The sequence below is a fragment of the Miscanthus floridulus genome, chromosome 18 (genome assembly GCF_019320115.1).
Source record: "Miscanthus floridulus cultivar M001 chromosome 18, ASM1932011v1, whole genome shotgun sequence".
In the NCBI taxonomy this organism is placed as follows: Eukaryota; Viridiplantae; Streptophyta; class Magnoliopsida; order Poales; family Poaceae; genus Miscanthus; species Miscanthus floridulus.
The window spans coordinates 95,615,022-95,621,733 of NC_089597.1; the positions used below are offsets into that span (position 1 = coordinate 95,615,022).

At 42.4% G+C, this 6,712-nt stretch overlaps 1 protein-coding gene and 1 pseudogene across 1 annotated transcript in view; both read left to right on the plus strand.

Annotated features, from left to right (window-relative positions):
- Positions 1-5,999, plus strand: part of LOC136521088 (DNA mismatch repair protein MSH4-like) — a 43,991-nt gene extending 37,992 nt beyond the window's left edge. Inside the window, exons 17-24 of the mRNA XM_066514805.1 lie at positions 3,154-3,299; positions 3,478-3,569; positions 3,661-3,728; positions 3,834-3,899; positions 3,986-4,142; positions 4,774-4,843; positions 5,351-5,403; positions 5,485-5,999. The gene's annotated coding sequence lies outside the window, so the exon portion shown is untranslated. The remainder of the gene's footprint in view (positions 1-3,153; positions 3,300-3,477; positions 3,570-3,660; positions 3,729-3,833; positions 3,900-3,985; positions 4,143-4,773; positions 4,844-5,350; positions 5,404-5,484) is intronic.
- LOC136524220 (uncharacterized) lies at positions 698-5,551 on the plus strand (annotated as a pseudogene).
- Positions 6,000-6,712: the final 713 nt, after the last annotated feature.

Here is a 6,712-nt window from a genome sequence, read left to right on the forward strand (position 1 = left end):
ATCATGTTATGATCTTCATTTGCTTCATCACTTGGAGTGTGCTACCTATCTCATGATCACTTGATAAACTAAGTTAGCACTTAGGGTTTCATCAATTCACCAAAACCAAACTAGAGCTTTCAACAGGTTAGCTTTCAGGTTGCTTTGGCAAGAGAGATTTTGCATCAGTTCGAGATCGCCCAAGATAACCGTCAGCTTTCCCCTGGAGAAGTTTGGCTCAAGAACAATCTGAAGAAGCACAGCTTGGCCCTCGCATCCCTCAAGCGCACAATGGCTCGATTACGCTCAAGATCAGCTAGCTCAAAGATGGTGATGCTAATACAAGAATCTTCCATATGCACGCCCGGCACCGGAAAAGGAAGAATTTTATTGGGAAACTTATTTCAGGTGATCGAATTTGCACCAGCCATGAGGACAAGGTTTCAGTCATTGATGATTTTTATGAAAACCTGCTGGGAATCTGTACAGCTAGAGAGCACACAATCAACTTGGCTGATTTGGGAATTAATGCGCAAGACATGTCAGAGCTTGATCTTCCCTTCACCGAAGATGAGGTGTGGAGGACGATCCAGCAGTTACCTTCAGATAAGGCCCCCGGGCCGGACGGGTACACGGGTCGTTTCTACAAAGCATGCTGGACTATTATAAAAGAAGAGATCATGGTAGCAATTTCAGCGGTATGGAGTAGAAAGATGGTAAATTTTGAAGCTCTGAATTCAGCTTACATCACCCTTCTCCCCAAAAAAGAAGGTGTTGAACAACCCAAGGATTTCAGGCCCATAAGCTTGGTCCACAGCTTCGCCAAGCTAGTAACAAAGCTGCTTGCTAATCGTCTTGCCCCTAGGCTGCAACAGATTGTCTCTCCTTACCAAAGCACCTTCATAAAAGGGCGTTTTATACAGGATAACTTCATGTTAGTGCAACAAACAGCAAGGTTCCTTCATCAGCAGAAGCAGCCCCGAATTTTACTCAAGTTGGATATTTCGAAGGCATTTGATTCCGTATCCTGGCCCTTCCTACTTGAGATATTGCAGCAGCTCGGTTTTGGACAAATTTGGCGGGATATAATCAGCGGGCTGCTATCCTCTTCTTCAACTCAAGTCTTGTTAAATGGGATCCTAGGTGACAGGATTGCACATCGATGAGGGCTTCGGCAAGGCGACCCCCTCTCCTCGATGTTGTTCATCCTGGTTATGGATGTATTGGGGCACATGATTTTGAAGCCTGAAAATGAAGGCTTGCTGCAGCCACTATCTAGGCGCAGCTTACACCACAGAATATCCATTTATGCGGATGATGTGGTTATGTTCCTCCATCCAGAAGCTGGTGACATTGCTGTAACCTTGGATATCCTCAATTTATTTGGAGAAGCAATGTGGCTCAAGACAAACTTACAAAAGAGCAATGTATTGCCCATCAGATGTGGTGATGTGGAGCTTGCAGCAGTGCAAAACCTGCTGCCCTGTGCACTCACTGGCTTCCCATGCAGATATTTGGGATTGCCTCTCGCTTTGAAGAAGCTTACCAAGGCTCAAATACAGCCTATTATTGACCGTATTGCTGATCAGCTTCCTGGCTGGAAGGCAGATTTGATGACCAAGGTTGGAAGAATGGTTCAGGTTCAGTTTGTGCTCACCGGTATGCTCGTCTATCTAATTATGGCCATCGACTTTCCACCTTGGGCTATTAAAGCAGTGGATAAAATTCGGCGTGGGTTCCTTTGGAGAGGCCGCAGAGATGCAAAAGGAGGGCATTGTCTTATTGCTTGGGGTAAGGTTTGTATCCCTAAAGAACTTGGGGGGTCTAGGAATTTCAGACCTTAAATCCCTTGGCTGGGCATTGCGAATGAGATGGGCCTGGTTACAAAAAACAGAACCATATCACCCATGGGCTAATCTTCCAATTCATGTGCCAGATCAAGTTAGAGCCTTCTTTGTAGTGGCTGTGTACTCCGAAGTTGGGAATGGAGCTAACACCCTTTTCTGGACTGACCGTTGGCTCCATGGCCAATGTATCGCAGATCTTGCACCTCGTCTTTTCGCCGCTATCCCTAAAAGGAGGACCAAACAACGAACTGTCCAGGATGCCCTTACCAACCAGACTTGGATTTCTGATATATAAAAGGGGCTCGCACGGTCGGTGTAATGGTTGACTTCCTTCTCCTTTGGGACGTCCTGTCTGATTTCTCTTTGCAACTGGGTGTTGAAGATAGGCATATTTGGCGGTTTTCCTCAGATGGAAAGTATTCGGCCAAGACTGCATACAAGGGATTTTTTGTGGGGTCTATATCTTTTGAGCCCTGTGAAAGAATTTGGAAGACCTGGGCGCCGCCCAAATGCCGCTTCTTTGTTTGGTTGGTGGCTCACAACCGTTGTTGGACAGCGGATCGCCTTGCACGCCGTGGACTGCCTCATCCTGAGCACTGCCCTTTGTGTGATCAGGCTGCAGAAACCATTGATCACCTCTTAGTTCAGTGTGTCTTTGCAAGAGAATTTTGGTTCCGCTTCTTTTCTCGGATGGGACTCCAAGCCCTTTCCCCGCAGTCCACAGAAATATCCTTTCACTCGTGGTGGGAGAGAGTAAACAGTGCTGCTAGTGACATGGCAAGGAAAGGAATCAACTCTCTCGTGATTCTGGGAGCTTGGACCTTATGGAGACACCGCAACAGTTGTGTTTTTGATGGTGCAGCCCCAAGTGTTGCAGGCGCTCTTGCTGTAGCGGAAGATGACAGAAGGTCGTGGTCTTTGGCGGGGGCTCGAGGATTATCCCTCTTGGATGCCCTCGCTCCAGGTGGTTAGCGTCCTCTATGTCTAAGGCGTGTTAGCTTCCTAGTAGCAGCAGCAGCTGCTGCAATGTGTTTTGTGTGTGTTGTGTTGTATGGGTTCTTACCCCCCTTCTTATTATCTTCTTAATACAATGAAGCACAGTTCTCCTGCGTTTTCGAGAAAAAAAATGTACAAAATTGAATGCACTGTTGCTGTTTGTAATTATCTTATGAAAAATTCCATGCAAATCAATTTACAGTGTTGTAACATTTTTTTTTAAAAAAAAGAAGCTTGTGGGCACTGGAGCCCTTGAGTTTCATGCAATGCTACATTTGGACTGCGATGCAAGTATCTTTAAGCTGCCTGAGTTGCTTGTTTATCATTTCAGGGCTTATTGACGAAATCAGAGGAGAGACATTGGTATCCTGACATTGCTCGCCGAAGTATTATGTCTTTTGGACATGATTGTAAATTCTTTTGCGCATACAATATCTACAAAGCCTGTTGATCGCTACACAAGACCAGAGTTCACAGGTGTGCAATTTAGCTCCTGTCATGTATTTTTCTTAGACCATCCATTTCGCTAATATATATTTGTTGAAGCCAACCGTTGTGCATGGGCGAATTAAATGCTCTATACATGCATGCGTGCTGTAATTTTGAATTAAACGTTTGCTGAAAAAAAGTTTCTGTTCCCCGGACTTTATGATAGGCATAAAAGGGAGAATCTCAACAAAACATCCTCAGTTAAACTCTGGACAATATTTGAAATGAATACTCCCAAGATTATGGACAAACTTAGTGGTAAGATCTACTGCAAGTGTGAATTATTTCATTTTAGTGCTATATGTATCCATCTCTAGTTCATGAATTTTGATTCTTTGTAATTAAGCAGATGACGGTCCAATGGCAATCAATGCCGGACGACATCCTATTCTTGAGACCTTGCATACTGATTTTGTTGTAAGTTGCTTTTTTGTTGTTGATTTTCTCCGATACTTCATAATCACTTTCGTTGTTAATTATGTGGATTATATCCTTGGCCTAAGTATTGTTTCTGCTATACAGCCTAACGATATCTTTCTCTCTGAAGCATCTAATATGGTTCTTGTCATGGGGCCAAATATGTGAGTGGTATAATATTGGACCTTAGTTGAAGCTGCAGGCTATTCATTTATCTGTGGAAGTTCATCTAATCTCTGGATTGTTTGCTGTAGCAGGAGCGGGAAAAGCACATATCTCCAACAGATATGTTTAATTGTCATTCTTGCACAAATTGGCTGTTATGTTCCAGCTCAGTTTGCATCCTTAAGAGTTGTTGATCGTATATTCACACGGATTGGTAACGGGGACAATGTTGAAAACAACTCGAGTACGGTATGTGTTTGAAAAGGTTGTGTTAATTGCAAAACATGTAATTGTCAGATGAGGATAAGCCGGATCTCTTCTACGTGATATCAAGTTATCAACCTTGTTTATTGTGCCTTGTTATGCAAACTGTTCATGGAGTTACAAAGTATTCTGGAAATACATGAATAGTACTGTCCTTATATCTAACATACCACAACTATGCACAAAAAAGTTTGACTTCTATGATATTTCCATGATAATTGACATTTTTTTTAAATGAACATGATAATTGACATTGACAATTACTTAAAATTCTTCACATTTCTTTCCTTGGCTACCACCTCTCAACTCTCAATACACATCTGGAATATGAAGTAGAAAAAAAAAAGCTGGATAGTACATTGGTGAGACTGGGTTGGAGCATGAAACTCTTGAAACGGTATAAAAGCTCATTGGTCATACATTCATTACACATCTGGAATATGGAGGAAAATAATTGGTTGGATAGTATGTTGGTGAGACTAGGTTTTGTATTTGTATTTTTTACGAAATTTAGACTGAGATATGGTTTAAGTTTGTTCTTATTTACCAATTGCAGTCTGCTTCCTTATTTTGAAAGAAACAGTCTGCTTCCTTATGGCACCTGATTATTATATAGGACTATTTGAAGAAGCAATTTACATGTACTGTTTCTTCCAGAGGCCAGACTATTCATCAATAGGCACTAGGCAGTAGTTTGTTTGCCACACTTATCAGTACAGTAGTCTGCAACAGTTGATTCTTGTCAAACTGATATGATTTAGCAAAGCATGTCATTTATTTATATCTTTTCATAACTAGTGAGTACACAGATTTCCTACGTACTCTAGTTCACTTTAGCTTTGTCCTCATTCAAACTTCTCTAACTTAGACCATGTTTGTAGGAAAAAAAATGCACTGACAACTACAATATCAAATTAGCTTTTCCCCTAAAAAAACATCAAATTAGCTTCATTAAATTCTTCATGAACTATGTTTTGAATTGATAATACATTTATTTAAACTTGTAGATCCTAATATATTTTTCTAAAAATTTGATCAAAGTTAGAAAAGTTGACTTAGGACAAAACCAAAGTGAACTATAATTTGAATGGAGGAAGTACATAGCAGCTTCCATTTTCTATTGAGTTCAGCTATTGTTTGTCACGCATGATATTATTCTTGATGTATCTAAGTACCTTAATGTGTCTTTACAGTTTATGACAGAAATGAAAGAAACTGCTTTCATCATGCAAAATGTTTCTTCAAGGTATTTCTACCTCGTTGCTGAAGACTGAAATTCGATGTCTTGTATTACTCTTGTTTTCTTCTGATATTCATGAACTTGTAGGAGCTTGGTTGTTGTGGATGAGCTTGGAAGAGCAACATCTTCCTCAGATGGGTTGGCAATTTTTTGAAACAAAAGGCAGGAGCTCTGCCGCTCAATTAAGACGAAAGAAAGTAATAATGTACAATAAGGTTAGCCAACCGAGTAGCCAAAATGGCACCCGAGGGGCTAACCACCCCACGCGATGCGATTGAGCACAAACACAACACACTGCCATGGATCATCGTTGCCGAGCATGGAAGCAAAGCTGCCAACAGCTTGGACTTCCCATGGCAGGCCACCCACTGGTCACCTCCCGACGGGTCCAAAGGAACGACCGCCACCGGTCATCGTTGCCAAGCTCAACCATCGAAGAGCAGCTCCGACTTCCAGTCGCGAACCCATGCCTCGCATCGAGGCCGCGGCGATAATCCAGATGCGACGCCTTCAGGAAGGGAGCGACGCCGATGGCGCCACCGTCGCACGTCCAAAGTGGACTGGGTTTTCACCCTTGGATGACATGCCAGAGGGGAAACACGACGCCCCCAACAGGGAAGCGGCGCCCAATGGCGTCGCCGTCGCCAAGGCTTTCGCCCAAGAACCCTCTAGCACGAACGCCGGGTCGCGAAGCCGGACCCCCTGCCAAGATGGGTTGGCAATCGCATGGAGCTGCTGTGAATACCTTCTTTCTGTGAAAGCGTAAGAACTAGTAACCTCTTATTAGGTCTCAGGATTCACAGGAAATGTGTTCTTCATTGTTGCTGTAAATGCATGGTTTTCCTTGTTCTTCATCCTTGACTTTTGGTGCATTTCCTGCACCCTTCTATAGTAAACTGGTTTCTTGATCAAGTATGTATAATGTAATGTACTTTCTAACCTCTAGGCTGCTTACAGTTATTGATTATTGATAAGTCTAGCATATCAAGATTCAAGAGTGTGTATTTGTCTTCCTGACCAGCTCTGCACTGTTGAGGTTCAAATTATAGTTGTCAATTAAACTAGTTATACTAGTATTGTCATGGTTAGATATCAGAAGTAGCTATACATCAAGCCATAGGCACTAGCCATGTCTGATGCCTGCCTCTTATCACAATTCATTTTCAGCAATACTCAATTCATTGTAAACAGAGATTTCATTAAAAATATAGAAAGGTGATTGTACTGTTTTTTGGGTCGAAAGTGATATATTATTGCTCCTCAGTAACATTGTGTCTTTGACCCATGTAGATACACTGTTTTTGCCACGCACATG